This window comes from Canis lupus, chromosome 28 (assembly GCF_048164855.1).
Source record: "Canis lupus baileyi chromosome 28, mCanLup2.hap1, whole genome shotgun sequence".
In the NCBI taxonomy this organism is placed as follows: domain Eukaryota; kingdom Metazoa; phylum Chordata; class Mammalia; order Carnivora; family Canidae; genus Canis; species Canis lupus.
In genome coordinates, this window is record NC_132865.1 from 4,084,496 (window position 1) to 4,100,561 (window position 16,066).

The window sequence follows — 16,066 nt, forward strand, 5'->3', positions numbered from 1 at the left end:
CACTTTGCTAAACCCAGAGAAAGCATTAAGTAGGATTTGAAGGACTCAATGATAGATCTTTTAGTATCACTAAAAGTACTAAATATACTGAAGCTTTAAAATACATATAGATAGATTGGCGTAAAACTGTAAATATTCAGTGTTGCTACATTTCTTTGATTCCTTGCTCATTAGGAAAGTGATTCAAGAAGAATCTTGAATCTCTCCTTAAACAAAGGAGAGAACTGTTAAGTCAACTGCGTACCCATCTTTAATAAGAAGATGAAAAAAACATTTCTCCAACCAGCCTCTCAACAAGCTAATTTTTTTTCTTTATTTTTCTCCTTATTTTTAAAAGTATTTTCAGTTTGATTTTTTTTAATCTCGAGTTTTTGTGCAATTTGGGATATTCTGAACTCTTTTATTCTTTATTGGCTGTGACTAGAATCTTTCAAATTACTTTTTATGTTTCTGGAAATGTCTGAGGAACTTGAGATAATATATGGCAGTAGCTTAAATGAAAGTCTCCGTTTTGGAATGTTCATGAGAAATTTTAAATTCTAGACTTGTTATTTATTGCTTAAGTAATTAGCTCTTGACTCAAAGCAAGATCAGCATCTATAAACTATATTCACAAATAATTCATGACCACAACCACTAGTCACACTTTAGTAGAGTGAATGACAAAATTATCAAGCAGGCACTAAAGCTCCACCCATATTCCACAGTAGATTTTTTTCTCACTCTTTCAGACAGCTATTTCACATTTTCTCCTTCCTCAATCTTCTGTGATTAAAAACCCAGCTGATGACTTCATACTTCCTTAGTAAATGAGATACAACCAGATGAAAACTGTCTCATCCTCTGCCCACAAAATTTATTTTCTGGCTACTGTTTTATTCCTGATGGCAGGCCCAGTTTTGAATAAATGGGTTGACCTGAGAAACTCTTTTTATAAAGGAAGAATGGTCTGATCGCTACCTGAGGCCAACCATCTCACATCTCCATTAGGACTTTATTCTTGCAGTCATGCCTTCTCTTTCCTGCATCATCAGTTTTTCTATGTATTCACTCAGATGTAAGCATAATTCTCCAAAATGATTACAGGAAAGAAATCTTGAAAACTCTGATAATCTCAGAAGAAGAAATAGGCATTCACGTGGGGAAGAATTCTGAAACACGTTGATGGATCAACGCAGCATCGGCTAATCTGCCCTGGGTAATACCAGAGTCACTGACTATTGCTGTTTAATTCTTTTGCAGGTGCTGAGTCACAGGAAGCCGTGGTGTAACACCACATATTCTGTCTTCATCTGTTCAGATTGCTGTAACAAAATACCATAGACTGGATGTTTTATAAATAACCAACATTTCTCACAGTGCTGGAGCCTGAGAAGTCCAAGATCAAGATGCCAGAAGATTCAGGGTCTGTGAGAGCCTGGTTCCTGGTACCTAGAGGGACATCTTGTAGCTGTATACTTACGTGATGAAAGGGGTGAGAAATCTCTCTGGAGTGACTTTTATAAAGGCACTAATCACATTCATGGGGGCTCTGTCTTTATGACCTAATTATCTCCCAGACGCCCCACCTCCAAATACCATCACACTGAGGTCTGGGTTTCAATACATGGATTTTTGGAGGACCCAAAAGTTTACGGCATACCTCATCCATCCAAATTAACCACTTAATCGTTTTCTGTTTTAAACAGTCTTCAGTCAAATGACCCAAGGATCAAAAGATGCAGTCATCTAATACCATGTTGACCAGAAAGATTAAGAATCTTTAGGAATTATAGTTGTGATCAAAGAAGCAGTAACAATAATTATTCCTACTTCCTGGAATATTTACTCTGTGTAGGGAACTGTACCAAATACTGTGCACACTGTGTACACTTTAGAATACACTTTGTGACATTTAACTGATCTCTTAAGCATGGTCTATGCTCTGAAAAATTTTAGATGGATAAAACCTGGCCTGTTTTGGAGATAGTTGCTACATTCTAGCTGGAACTTAGTGAGTTAACCCCAAGCCATCTGGAACATTCAGCTGTTCAGAATAACTCATTTCCAGGGAGCTCTGTATAGTTGAAGACTTACTGTATGAGTTTTCACATAATGTGAATAGAAATGTGAGTATTTGTAACATTTAAACACTCACAATTTCCATAAATGAAAGAAAGTTCAGTAAGAGATTTATCATGACTCAGTTTTTTTTTCTCCCTCCTCAGAACGGTACTTGCATATTTTGGGTGGCTTTTGAATAGGTATCGCTGCAAAATGCAGTAGGTGACAGTTAAACATACGTTTCAGCATTTGCAGGGGATGAATCATGCTCTTTCCCAGTCATTTGGCTTTTCAAGATCTCTGTTAAAGAAAAGATGCAAAACCTCTCTCTTGTGGCTCTTTCATCAGTCATCAAACTTGTGGCTTTTAGAACACATTGGTTTTGAGAAGCTTTTCATGAAGCACCTTGAAACAGCTTGCCATGGAAATGGAGAAAAAGGAAGGCAGACGCCTGGAGAAGGAAATTTTTCTTTTAGTTAACATATCACAGAATGGGCTCTGTGCCCAAACTTGAGAATTTGGAGTTCTCATTGACATCAAAAGAAATTCCTTTTTTTTTTTTTTTTTTCATAAGGCTGCTGGATTGGTCCTGAGATTTGAAGAACATTTTTACTCTTGTTCTTTCTCGGTTCTTTGCACCTTTGTTTTGTAGGCATTTTCCATGTGAAATCTGGATAGTTCTTTTCATGTTGAATAATTATGTCTCTCTGGATATTTCCAAAAAGGTTAGATCCAATGAGTTCCTAAGAAAATACATGCAATATTAACTTTCTTATCAGATATAAAGTGGTAGAAGACAGGGTTAGAACTGTCTTTCATCAAGGTAATATTTATAGCAAAGCAAATCAACATTTCAGCTCTGCAAATCCTAAATTTGTTGCCAGACAGTATCTGGAGATTGTTTGGATGTTTTGATTAAATACAGATTCCTTGAATTTCTTTCCTAACAAAACCAGAATTCTGTCTTATTTCTTATTCTTTGTTTTTTTCTTGTTAGGTCTTCTGAGAAATGAGATGTCTAATTAAGGACTCATATCACTGAATGTAAAGAGTCTCTTTCATGATCGTAGTCACCTAAATTAACTTATCCTACAGTTTATAATCTGACACACAATCATGATACTTAAAAAAATAAGCATTTGAATTTATACAAAGTAAGTTTTTAATAGAAACAAAACTAGGGAAAATAGGCAGCATTTTTTTAAGTTAACAAATTGTATTTTTCCCCAAATCATGCTTTTCTGTGTGCACACAGGAAAAGATATTCTTGGTACACTTAACCAACACTGATTGAGTGCGTCCTGTGTTCCAGGCACTGTGGTAGATGCTGGGAATACAAATAGGGTGCCCATCCTGGAGGTTTTATGGTGAAATCAGACAAAGACAGGGACATGATGAAGGCTAGGAAGTAAGATGCATGCTAAAGTACCAGTGTTCATAGTGGGCAGAGAGAGTTTGCCAATAAGAGTGAGGGATAAGGAGTGGTTTCCTAGAGAAGTTTAAAAAAAAAAAGATAAGAAAAGAAAGAGAAAGAACCTGGGGAAATTATCTGATGAAATTATAGGCAAGAATAGCAGAACAAGACCTTGTGACAGGTGCCTAGACCTAAATACCAACCACCAGTCTATGGAGGATCACAAATAAAGCAAACTTCGCAGTGGATTTTTGGGGGAATCTGTGGCAGATTGGGAAGCATTGGGAAGTAGAATTCTTGACATGGACAAGAATGTTCTCCCACTGGGAAGGATTAAAAGCAACAGAATTGTTTCTATGTGGTAGTTGTAGCCAAAAAGAATGTCCATGAGCTCATATGGGACAGTCTCAAGGATACACAGAAAAAGTACTCAGCAAGGATTTAGAGGGGATAGAAATTAGCAGGTGTGGACACAAATTGGTAAAACAAATGATTACTAAAAACGTGACCCTCTTCATCCTTAGAAGCTATCATGGCCTGAGGAGAGACTTGATTATAATTAAGGGAGAACAAGAGGTAGTGAGGGTGGGCAGTTATCAGTAACCAAATAATTGTTGGCTATATAACGTCATGTCAAGAATTCTTAATTTTGTCTCTTAGCTTTGATAATTTTGTATGAACATATTTGAACTCTTAAAAGCTAACCATGACAGTAGTGCAGAGAATGAATGGGTGGGGCACACAAGTGAAATTTGAAGGTTAAACTGAAGAGATCGAGGAAGAAAAGGAATAGTAATAGCAGTGAAAGCTGCATAACCAGGCAGCAGTTGTGCACAGATATAAAAAGAAAAAATGAAATACGTGTTGTTTAGAAGTATGAACATGGATTGGTTGAATGTGTTTAACAGGCGGATCAAGGGGGTGAAATATAGAAAGAAGTGTACGCGGTCTCTAGGTTTCGGGCTTGGGCGCGGGGTGGGTGGCAGTGCCAGTCACTGGGACAATGATTACAGAACAAGGGAAACATTTGGATAAAGAGGATCAAAGTGGCTAACACTTGTTGAGTTTCGGAGATAGATAGGTTTATAAATGTTGGTCTAGACTTCAAGCTATGAGTTGGAGCTGAAAATATAGACTTGCTGTTTTTGTCCTCTTGTGTTTTGTATAAATATATTCCACTTAAATTACAATGCTGTTAATTAAACCATGTTTGAATCCCTGGCCAAATAGTTTAGTATTTAAGAGAGAGTGTTCAGGGAAGATAAATCAAGGAAGCCTCTGTCTATACGGAGTTGTTACTTTTCTTGATCATTAAGAATTTAAATAAGTGAAAGATTTCTAGAAACATCATCTAAAAGCAAGTTAATTGTAATGTGACCGAGGTCACCTAAGCCAAAAATCTTTATGTCTCATGTCACGTGACATAACATCACTACAGGCCAAGACACTTCTATTCTTAAGAATTCTAGCACTGTTATGCCTAGTACATTGAGGCACAGAATTTCTCTGGATTTCTGCTTTAAGAAGTTAAACCACCCGTCAAATGACCCTAATATAACATTGTGTGTCAACTATACTTTAATTTAAAAGAAATGTATACTTGAAGAGAAAAAGAAAGTTAACCATACATGGCTTTGAGATGAAATGTTAATCATGGAAGAATGGTGGTCAAGAGCAACTTTAGATCTCAGATCTGATTCTTATTTGCTGTATAACCTTTGTAAGTGTACGTGCATTTCCTGACCTTAATCTCGTCATATGCAAAATTAAGGGCCTAATAATGTCTAACTCATGGTGGTAGGTAAGAAGTCAATCATGAAAGAAGCTAAGCAGAGTTTCTATATTCAGGAAGAAAAGTATAAGAAAACAAAACTCAATAAGCTTAAGAAAAAAATGTGCTTCTAAAGCTAATAGAATAAGAAAATAAAATTTAAAATTTGAGCTAAACATATATGAAGAGTACTTTGATATACGTACGAACTTAAAGAATGTAATGAAATAAAAATACTAATTCTCCAGATTTCGTTATCTTCCACTTTATAGTCCAAAGAATATACTCCCAGCTGAAAGCTGAAAAGCAGAGTTCGGTGCAGTGTGGCATGGTCTTTTTTTGGTCTGAGGCCTCTCAGAACCTCCGAAAAAGCATCTGGAGGTGTGGGCTTCCCCTTCTGAGTGTTACAGGGAAGCCGTACCTTTGCAGAGAATGTTTTAGCGCCATGTAATCAAACAGACCTGTTTTCAAACACGAGCTCTGGAAAGTTCTTTAACATTATTTTCCTCATGCAGGAAAAAAGTAAAAACAACAGTAACTTAGATTTAGTGGACAAGGTCTTAGAAACTATTCAGATGATGCAAGAAGAAGCAATCTGATTAAACATATTACAATAAAAATTCCAGTAATCCCACCCGCACTACTGTGGCTCAAGAACTGAGTTGTGGGAATGGCATCTCTTCTCCTGGTTCTCGATCCTTCAGACACTCAGACTGGGACTTTACCATCGGTCCCCTGATTCTCAGGCCTTCAGATTTAGACTGGAATTATGCCACTGGATTTCTTGAGCCTCCAGCTTGCAAATGGCAGGTCATGGGACTTCTCAGTCTCTGTAACCACAAGAGCCAATCTCTTACAGCAAATCTCTTTCTATATACCTCTATGTCCATCCATCCATCCATCCATCCATCCATCCATCCATCCAACCATCCAGTTGGTTCTGTTTGTCTGGAGGACCCTGACTAATGCTGTGGTTGACAAGGACTAGTGGGAAAGGAGAATGAATGAGTGCTGATAGGTACAAGGTTTCCTTTGGGGGTGATGAAAATGTTCTGGAATTGGAGCACAACTGGATAAATATACTAAAATTCACTGCATTGTATATTTTAAAATTATCAATTTTATAAGATGTGAATTACATCTCAATAAATTAGGTATATATGTATATATTGATCTTAAAATAACATTTGACTCCAGATGTGGATGTTGCATCAGAGTAGTAAGGCTTTAGGACACCTCACTTGCATGGGTCCATCTAAGGCTTTATGAAGAGATGCTCATGTTCATACAGCCACAAGTTTTTTTGTAAAGTGTGCAAAAACAAGATATTTTAACTGCAATTGGTTAAGACCAGTGTCCCTTTCCATAACGATTCCCCCCGCTACTCATTTTCTTTGTTATGGCACGGCATTGGCACAGCTGCAGAGATATCCTATTCTCTCTGCAGAAAATGATAGCACATTGTTCTCTAAAGGGGCCTTTAAAGAATGCAGCCCAAATATATAGAGAAATATCACAGAGAGATGATATTCACGTAACTAGTAAAAAATAATGCCATTTTCCCAGATTTTGTGGTATTTGTGTCAGCTCTTTAAAGTTTATAGTTTGTTGTGCCTTTTCCCTAATGCAAAATTTAAATATTAAGAATAGTTGTTAATTTTGTAATCTTTTCCTCAAAGAGATTACCCCAAATAATGTGGCTTTAGAACCCACAAAATCTGTATCTATCCATATGTGGGACTCAGCATATATTAAGTACTACACTGGAAGAGAAAAACACACTCCTTCTGGAAAATCCTGGGAAGGTTTTGGCTTTTCCTCTCAGTGCTCTCTCATGTAAGAACAGCGTTTCTCAGAATGGTGAATATAACAGGATGTACTCACATAGTATGAGTCAGGTCATGGCGGCTGAATAACTACTAATATACACAAGTAGCATGTTTGCTTCTTCAAACCTGACTTAACTAAGAAAATAATAACAAAAAAAATCAGCACATTAAAATATTTCTTTTCCCTAAGAATTGAACACTAGATTCCCCTGTGTCCACCTTCATCCAAAACTGGGAGAAAGAAAGCCACTTGGGTTATTCTTTTTCTTGCTTTGAATATACCCTGGACATTTTGTCAAGAATTTAAATTCACAAACTCTCCCTTAAAGTATACATGTGGTGCCTAAAATAATCGTGTCATAACAAGTGTCTTTAACACTATCGAAAATAACCTTCCCAATACATCAGTGTCTTTATTATAGTTGTCAAAAGCTTTGTAGTTGTCATGTATTTAATAACCCGAATTAAGAAAGTACAGATGAACGTAGGAGGCAACACTTCCCAGGTTTACCTTGGATATGGATGCCAAAGATATCAGAGAAAGGGGGGTCAACATATGATCCCATACGAGCATTTCTGTATTATTCCAGATGGTTACCCAAAAAAGTTTTGCTAGAGAAGTTATATTTACATATGAGAGATCTATTTTAATGATATTTGTAAAGGTAGGAAAAGCAACATTGTTTGGGGGGGGGTGGGTATCAATCATTGCTTTGGGCCTTCAATTTAATGAGAAACCCTTTAGAGTATGTGGTTTTCAGAGCCTGAACTCAATGCCCATAACCATGTGTGAGAAGCGAGTCCAAATGTTGAGAACAGAAAGCAACAAGGCTTTCAAACATACAGCCAGTGGTGTTTCATCCAGGAGATGAGGATGGATGACAGATCTTCTAAAGCTGACAGTAGTCAGGGATACTTATTATCAACTCAAGCTGCGAAGCGACAGTCAAAAAAAAAAAAAAAAATCCTCTGGACTTGTCTCCCCGAGTATTCAAGCTTTACTTAAAAGCTTTAACTTTCCTAACTAAAAAGTTAGGGTAGGGTGGAGTGGAGGAGGCAGGGAACCAAGCCAAATGTGGTAATGATATTCCTCAGTGGATGGTTCTGTCTCTCCTGCTCCCTTGCATTTGCACAAGCGAAGTTCAAAAGGAAGAATGTCAAGAGTTTAGACGTACAAATGCCTGAGTCACATGTTACACTATTTGCTGGATTATGGCACCACATTAAACCTCCAAGTATCCACTTCCACGCTCATGACTTTGGAATGTGAGCCTCATCTTGCCTCTCCTGGGTGGCATATTCAGGACCGTAGCTGAAAAGAAAAGTGGGAATTCTACATAATGATCTACGCAAGGAAACAGCCCTGACTAGCAGAGGATGGGGAAACATACCTGCTTAGGTGCCAAGAACGTACAAGAAGGATACACGAGGAGGAGGTTTTTAATACTTAAATTTCAAATCAAATACTCAAATTTCAAATCAAATTTCGAATACTTCATTTTCAAACCTTTGCACTTTCTTGGAATATCAATACAGCGCAGCTTTTGCCGCATAGATGTCAGTGAGCAATTAATTTCAAGCTTTTCAGCAAAATCTAAGGATTTGAGATAGTCTCATACAGACAGAAAAGAAATCTGATGGTCTTTATCCTGGAAAACAAAGCCTCTAAAGGTCAGTAACATTCGTGGGTTCCCCACTGCCAATAAAGTAGATGCGCTACGCTTCTTAGTGTTGAGGTACGTAACATTCCCTCCCACTTTGTTTCACTGGATATAGTGATGTCACTCCACTTCAGAGATGGCTCTGGGAAAAGTGGCCAACAGGTACAAACTTCTGGTTACAATATAAATAAATATAGAGATGTAATGTACAGTAGGATAGCCCTAGCTAACACTGCTCTATGGCGTGTTTGAAAGTTGTTAAGAGAGCAGATCCTTAGAGTTCTCATTGCAAGGAAAGATTTTTTTTTTCTTTTTCTTTCTTTATTCGTGTCTGCATGAAATGACAGATGTTAACTAAACTTCCTGTGACAATCGTTTCACAAATGTAGGTCAAATCACTATGCTGTACACCTTAAATCTACACAGTGCCGTCTGCCGAGGGTATCTCAATAAAACTGGGGGGAAATGGCTCTTTCAATACCATAGACTCAGGAAAACACAGGAGGAGAGATGGAAAAGGTAGTTTTTGCAATGCCCTTTGCTAGCTCTTTTCTCCGAATAGTCATTATGACCTCATTTCCCCAATTTAGGAAGGATTGAGTTGTACTTTGACTTGCTACTATTTTTAAATCTACAGATCCCGTCATTTAAAACATATGTTTTAATCAAATCAAGCAAAGATGTCTGGGGTGATTAGCTGAGGATTTTCATTCCTTGAATGCTCTTGGCATGGATATTCAACTCCTCCTCTTTAACATTCCCCAAATACTATTGATTTCTCCAGTTATAAGCTTTCCATCGCTCATGTTTATTTTAGCTTGTTTGCATGAAAGCCGACACCATACAGTGACAAGAATCACATTCCGAGCCTAAATGCTTAACATTTAACAGGGATTTTAACTAAGAGACCTAACGATGCCAAGTGTAAAATAACCTGCCATTTCTAGATGATCTGCTTTGTTTTATGAGGAAGGGCCAAAATCATGTTTTAAAAGGAGTCTTTCCATAATGCACTTGTCACAGAAGGTTGATAAAACAGAAAGTCAGACGAAGTTGATCATGGCAGAAACGTAGAAGTGCTGTTAACTTAATATATATCTCGTATTTGTTGTTAATTATCAAATTGCCATCCCTCCCTCACACTAGGTGGTCAGGAAAGATAGGATATCACCTCGTGACAGTTTGTAGACAGATACGGAAAGGAGCATTTTCTGATGCAAAAATACTCATGTCAAAATTGCAAGCTTAGAAAGTTAAGGATTTTATTTTCTTAAGCAAAATGAATGTTCTTCTACCTAGAGCGATTGGTTTAAATCTGGCAAGCAAGATTTACACTCAGGATGCAAAGTGAACAATCAGTAAGTCCAATCCATACTAGTACACAGAGAACGAGTCTGTTAATGTTTATTTACCAAATAATTCCCTTTGCAGAATGATCCTGAAGCCATTCAGGCAGCTCAGTTCTTGAGCCAGAGTGGTGCTGGTGGGACTATTGGGATCAAATAATTTTTTATTAGATTTCTCACCAAAATCTGGGGAAGGCAATAATCTCCTCGCGTGCATATTTTGCTTGAGTGTCCTACACCCTGAGCATGTGTTCCACTCTAACCTTGAAATACAAACCAAGCCTCCTGATGATCTTCAAGCGCACATTCGTTCGCACAGAAACAAACACTACAGCCTACTACTGCTGGGTTTCTTTGCGATGAACAGTGTATTTTGCTCACTGTGGGGAAAAGGCAGGAGGCAGCCTATTGTATGTGGTAACAGTTATCTCTGAGTGAATAGAAGGAATTGCTTCCAAATGCAATAACAGAATTACTGTAGATTAGTGTAGCATTTGAGCTTTAGTGCTGAGGCAAAATTGTTTCCTCTATTGCATGACCATGATCTTGGAAGTTTTCATTTTATTCCAATAATGGAGATGCTTGATCACATACTGAGTCAGGTAAATCACAAAGCCGACTCTTCAGCAGTCCTGGGCAGGCCATAACTAATGCCATAGCTGAGGACTGCATTAACCGCAATTCGGATGAATAAAATCCAACCACAAGCTCATTTGATTTGGTTACAGTGGGAATAGGGACTTTGTCCAGAAACACAATATGCAACAACAACAAATGCTCTTGTTCCACATGGTGAAAAAGAAGCCCAGGTACTATTCACTGTGGTCTGCAGCCTTTGATTATTAGGGACAGCACGCCCAGTTCACGAATACTGGGTATCCATGAAAGAAACAGAAACTCATGGGCCAAGGGGAATATTTATATACATCTGAGGATGAAAGAGCTGAGGGAGGGCAGCACTGTAGTATCAATTACAATGACAAACATGTGGCTGCTTAAAATTTTTAACTTGAAACATGAAAAGGGATGGGGATTCAGTGCAGCGCATGAATAGCCTATAGCTTCAGCTTTGAAGCGAATGACCCACTTTCCTTTTCATGTGTATCCATCAAAATTAGGTAGCACCTTGCTTGAAATGTTGATAAATTTGAGATCAGATCAAGAAACACATAAAAGTTGAACAGGGACTATAACTTCACTCTTTAAATGTGCACATTGAAGAATAATGATCGTTTTGTGTTAGATTTGATTTAGGTAAGAACGAGATCTCTCTACCTTCATGAGCTCATAGTGAAAGTAAGAGTCAACAGATGGAAGATGATAGAAGATTTGAAATATTGCTAACCTCCCCCAAAAAGAAACTCTATAAGCACCAGCAAAAACAAAACAAAACAAAAAAACAAAAACAGTGTATTTTCTTTAAAAATTAATTTTTAAAAAAATCCAGGAAAACACATAAGAAAAAGTGACTAAAGAACATGATTTGACTATTATCACTTGCATCCCAATTGGGACCCCATTGAATCACTCTAAGCTACAAGGTTCTATAGTGAAAGAGACTTAAGGATTGAAACGATTGAACCTGCCAAGGTAAGTTAGAGAACAGAGGAATTTTTAAATATGCTAATCTTAATACACAAAATACAATTGCCCTATTGTGCTGTTAGGAATGAGGGTTAGTTTTAATGGTATTAGAAGATACTAGATCAGGGGACTTAGAGCTTCCAACTCTACTTCTCGTCCCCATGTCTTTTTCCACATGAGACTCCCAAGAAGCCATGAACTCATCAGTGAGGACAAATTCTAAATTTAAATTTGCCTTAATTCTTGTCGGCTGGTCCCCCATGTCCTGTCGAAAAGCAACCGGGACAGCTGGGCTGAGCACGTGGCTTAGACTCATGGCTCAAGAGGAATCTCTGGATCCATTTGTCTCCATCTTAGCTGCAGCTGCTCACTGGTACCAAAGTTGGTGCTCACAAGTAGAAGAGGCATTGGAGGGTGTTGCCACGGTGCCTCCTTCAACCAGAAAGCTGGTACGTTTGACTCCATCAGTATTTCCTTCTGACTCCATCTTCTCCTCAAACAGAGGCTGGGAGCTGGGGAAGACAAGAAAGGGAGTAGAGGAAAAGAGGCTCCACTAGAAAGGGAGTGGTGCTTAGGGCTTCCCTCCTGTCCAGAGGCCAATGACTCCACATAGAAAACACGCCTAATTCAGTTCCATGAGCAGTTATGTTGTATCACAGTGGGAAAGGGAGGAGGGTAGAAGTAAGACATGGTTCTTATTCTCAAAAAGACTCAGGTCTAGCAGAAAATGAGCTCTAACCATAATGCATAGTGATAAATGCTTTATGTATTTATAAACCAACTTATGTAGGAAATCCAAAGACGGAGTCATTATTCCTGCTATGAGCGCAAGGGTGGTTAGAAATGGCTACAGCAGAGACATTTGAGAAATTATTGAAAGACAAAAAAGTAATTTTAGCACACTACTGAGATTACAGGCATAATGGAAGGGGAGAGGGGAAGGAAAAGAAGGCAATGAGTTAAGGTAAGGAGATCTGAAATTACATAGCATATATGGTGAGAACTCTGGCTAGAGATCTGGGGATAAGGAGGACCAGGGGACAGGTGCAGGCTACGTCAGAGAGCTCCTGAGCACTGCAAATAGAGCAACTATCACAATAAAGCAAATCAAATTAATTTTTTGGCTTCCCAATGCATACAAAAGTTACGTGCACACTACACTGTTGTCTATTAAGTGTGTGCAGCAGCATTATGTGTGAACAATGTATGTACCTTAATTAAAAAATACTTTATTGCTAAAAACACCAACCATCATCTAAGCTTCCAAGGAGTCATAATCTTTTTGCTGGTGGAGGGTCTTGCCCTTGATGTTGAAAGCTGCTGACCGATCAGGATGGTGGTTGCTGAAGGTTGGAATGGCTGTGGCAATTTCTTTTTTCTTTTTTCCTTTTTTTTTTTTTGACATTTTCCAAGTTTTTATTTAAATTCCAACCAGTTAACATACAGTGCAACATTAGTTTCAGATGCAGGATTTAGCGATTCATCACTTACATACGACACCCTGTGCTCATCAAAGATACTTTCCTTAATCCCCATCACCTGTTTAACCCACCCACCTCCCCTCTGGTAACCATCAGCTTGCTCTCTATAGTTAAGAATCTGTTTCTTGGTTTGCGTAGCAATTTCTTCAAATAAGACAACAATTAAGTTTGCCGCATTGATTAACTCTTTTTTTTCATGAACATTCCTCTATAGCATAGCATGTGATGCTGGTTGATACCATTTTATTCAGAGTAGAACGTCTTTCAGAATAGGGGTCAGTCCTCTCAGATCTTGCTGCTGCTTTGTCAACTAAATTGATATAATACTCTAAATCCTTTGTTGCCATTTTGAAAGTCTTTTTATTAAGATTTTATTTATTTATTTGTGAGACACGGAAAGAGGCAGAGACATAGGCAAAGGGAGAAGCAGGCTCCATGCAGGGAGCCCGACGCGGGACTCAATCCAAAGACTCTGGGATCATGACCTGAGCTAAAGGCAGACTCTCAACCACTGAGCCACCCAGGTGCCCCTCATTTTGGCAGTCTTTATAGCATCTTCACCAGGAAATTACAGCATTTAGTCACATCTTCAGACTCTACTTATAATTTTAGTTCTTTTGCTATTTCCACCACATCTGCAGTTATCTCCTCCATCAGTTTTTTTTTTTTTTAGGTTAGAATTAACTTCTTCCAACCTTCTGTTCAATGTTGATATTTTGACCTTTTCCTATGAATCATGCATGTTCTTAATGGCATTTAGAATGATGAATCCTTTCCAGAAGCTTTTCACTTTATTTTGCTCCCGTCCACCAAGGGAATCACTATCTAGGCAGCGATAGCCTCACCAAACGTACTTCTTATGAGATGTGAAAGTCAAAATTACTCCTTGATTGATTGATAGGCTGCAGGATGGACCTTGTGTTGGCCAGTATGAAAACAACATTAATCACTGCATATCTCCATTGGAACTCTTGAATGACCAGGAGCAGTTATGTTTTGAAAGAAATCCCTTTTTTCTGAGCAGTAGGTCTTGAGAGTGGGCTTAAAATACTCAGTAAACTGGGGGTAAACAGATGTGCTGCCATATGGTCTTTGTTGTTCCCTTTATAGAGCACAGGCAGAGTGGATGTAGCATGTCTTAAGGGCCCTAGGATTTTCAGAATGGTCAAGGAGCACTGGTATCAACTTCAAGTCACCAGCTGTATTAGCCTCCAACAAAAATGTCAGCCTGTCCTTTGAAGATTTGAAGCCAGGCATTGACTTCTCCTCTCTAGCTGAGAAAGTCCAAGATGATGTCTTCTTCCAATATATGGGCTGTTTTATCTACATTGAAAATTTGCTGCTCAGAGTAGTCACCCTCCTACGTAATCTGAGCTAGATCTTCTGGAAAACGTGCTGCAACTTCTATATCGACACTTGCTGCTTCACCTTGTACTTTTATGTTATGGAGATGGTTTCTTCCCTTAAACCTCATGAACCTACCTCTGTTCACTTCACACTTTTCTTCTGCAGCTTCCTCACCTCTTCCACCTTCATCGAATTGAAGAGAGTTAAGGCCCTGTTCTGGTTAGGCTTTGGCTTAAGGAGTGTTGTGGCTGGTTTGACTTCTGTCCAGACTAATCCAACTTTCTCCATATCGAAAATAAGGCTGTTTCACTTTCTTATCATTCATATGTTCATTGGAATAACACTTTTATTTTTTATTTGTTTTTTGAGAAAGAGAGAGAGAGAGAGCAAGTGCAAGCAGGGGAAGGGGCAGAGGGAGAAAGAATCCTAAGCAAGCCCCTTGTCCAGCGTGGAGCCCAATGTGAGGCTCAATCTCACAACCCCAAGATCATGACCCAAATCAAGAGTGAGGTGCCCAACCAACAGAGCCACCAGGTGCCCCTGGAGTAACGTTTTTAATTTTCTTCAAGAATTTTTCATTTGCTTTCGCAACTTGGCTGTTGTCATGAGAAGCCTAGGTTTCGATCTATCCCTGTTTTCAGCATGCCTTCCTTCCTCACTAAGCTTAACCATGTCTAGCTTTTGATTTAAAATGAAAGATGTCTGATTCCTCTCTTCACTTGAACACTTAGAGGCCACTATAGAGTTATTAATCGACCTAATTTCAATATTGCTGTGTCTCAGGGAATAGGGACACCTGCAGTGAAGGAAAAAGAGAAACACCTCATCAGTGGAGCAGTCAGAAACACACACTTTTATTAAGTTTGCCATCTTATATGGTGCAGTTGGTGGTGCCCCCAAACAATTAAAATAGCAACATCAAAAAAAATAGCAACATCAAAGATCACTGATTACAGATCACAACAAATATAACAATAATGGAAAAGTTTGAAAATTGAGAATTTCCATAACATGACACTTCCTAGTGAGCAAATGCTCTTGGAAAATGGTGCCAATAAACTTGTTTGACACAGGGTTGCCACCAGCCATAAATTTATAAGAAATGCAATAAGAAAAGAGGATGAAGCACAATAAAATGAGGTATGCCTGTACTTAGGAAAGATCTAAGAAAGGTGTGTTATTGCCAATTTAGGAAGGGCCTTGAATATTCTGTTAAAAAATTGAGTTTTATATTTGATGATGATGGGAATCATGGAAAATCCAGAAAGCTGATGTCTAGAAGTGTGAAAACCCATTGTTGCGTCACAACTTGAATTCAATTCAATATTTGTTAAATAACTACTATGTGTCTGGTCCTGTGCAGTTTGAGGGCTTCATGGGTTAGTTGGTCAAGCCCTTTTCCGTGGTTTTCAACTGTAAAATGAGCCATAAGCAAAAAACTTACATGCTTCTCGTAACAAAGATGGCTAGGAGACTGAGTGCTACCTTTTTATTTTTATTTTTTTAAATATTTATTTATCATTTATTTATGATAGACAGAGAGAGAGAGAGAGAGAGGCAGAGACACAGGAGGAGGGAGAAGCAGGCTCC

At 38.4% G+C, this 16,066-nt stretch overlaps 1 long non-coding RNA gene across 1 annotated transcript in view; it reads left to right on the plus strand.

The window, feature by feature from the left end:
- The window catches only part of LOC140620115 (uncharacterized), a 36,783-nt gene that overhangs the window by 2,550 nt on the left and 18,167 nt on the right, over positions 1 to 16,066 (plus strand). The window contains exon 2 of the long non-coding RNA XR_012019853.1: positions 1,243 to 1,474. This is a non-coding gene — a long non-coding RNA (uncharacterized lncRNA). The remainder of the gene's footprint in view (positions 1 to 1,242; positions 1,475 to 16,066) is intronic.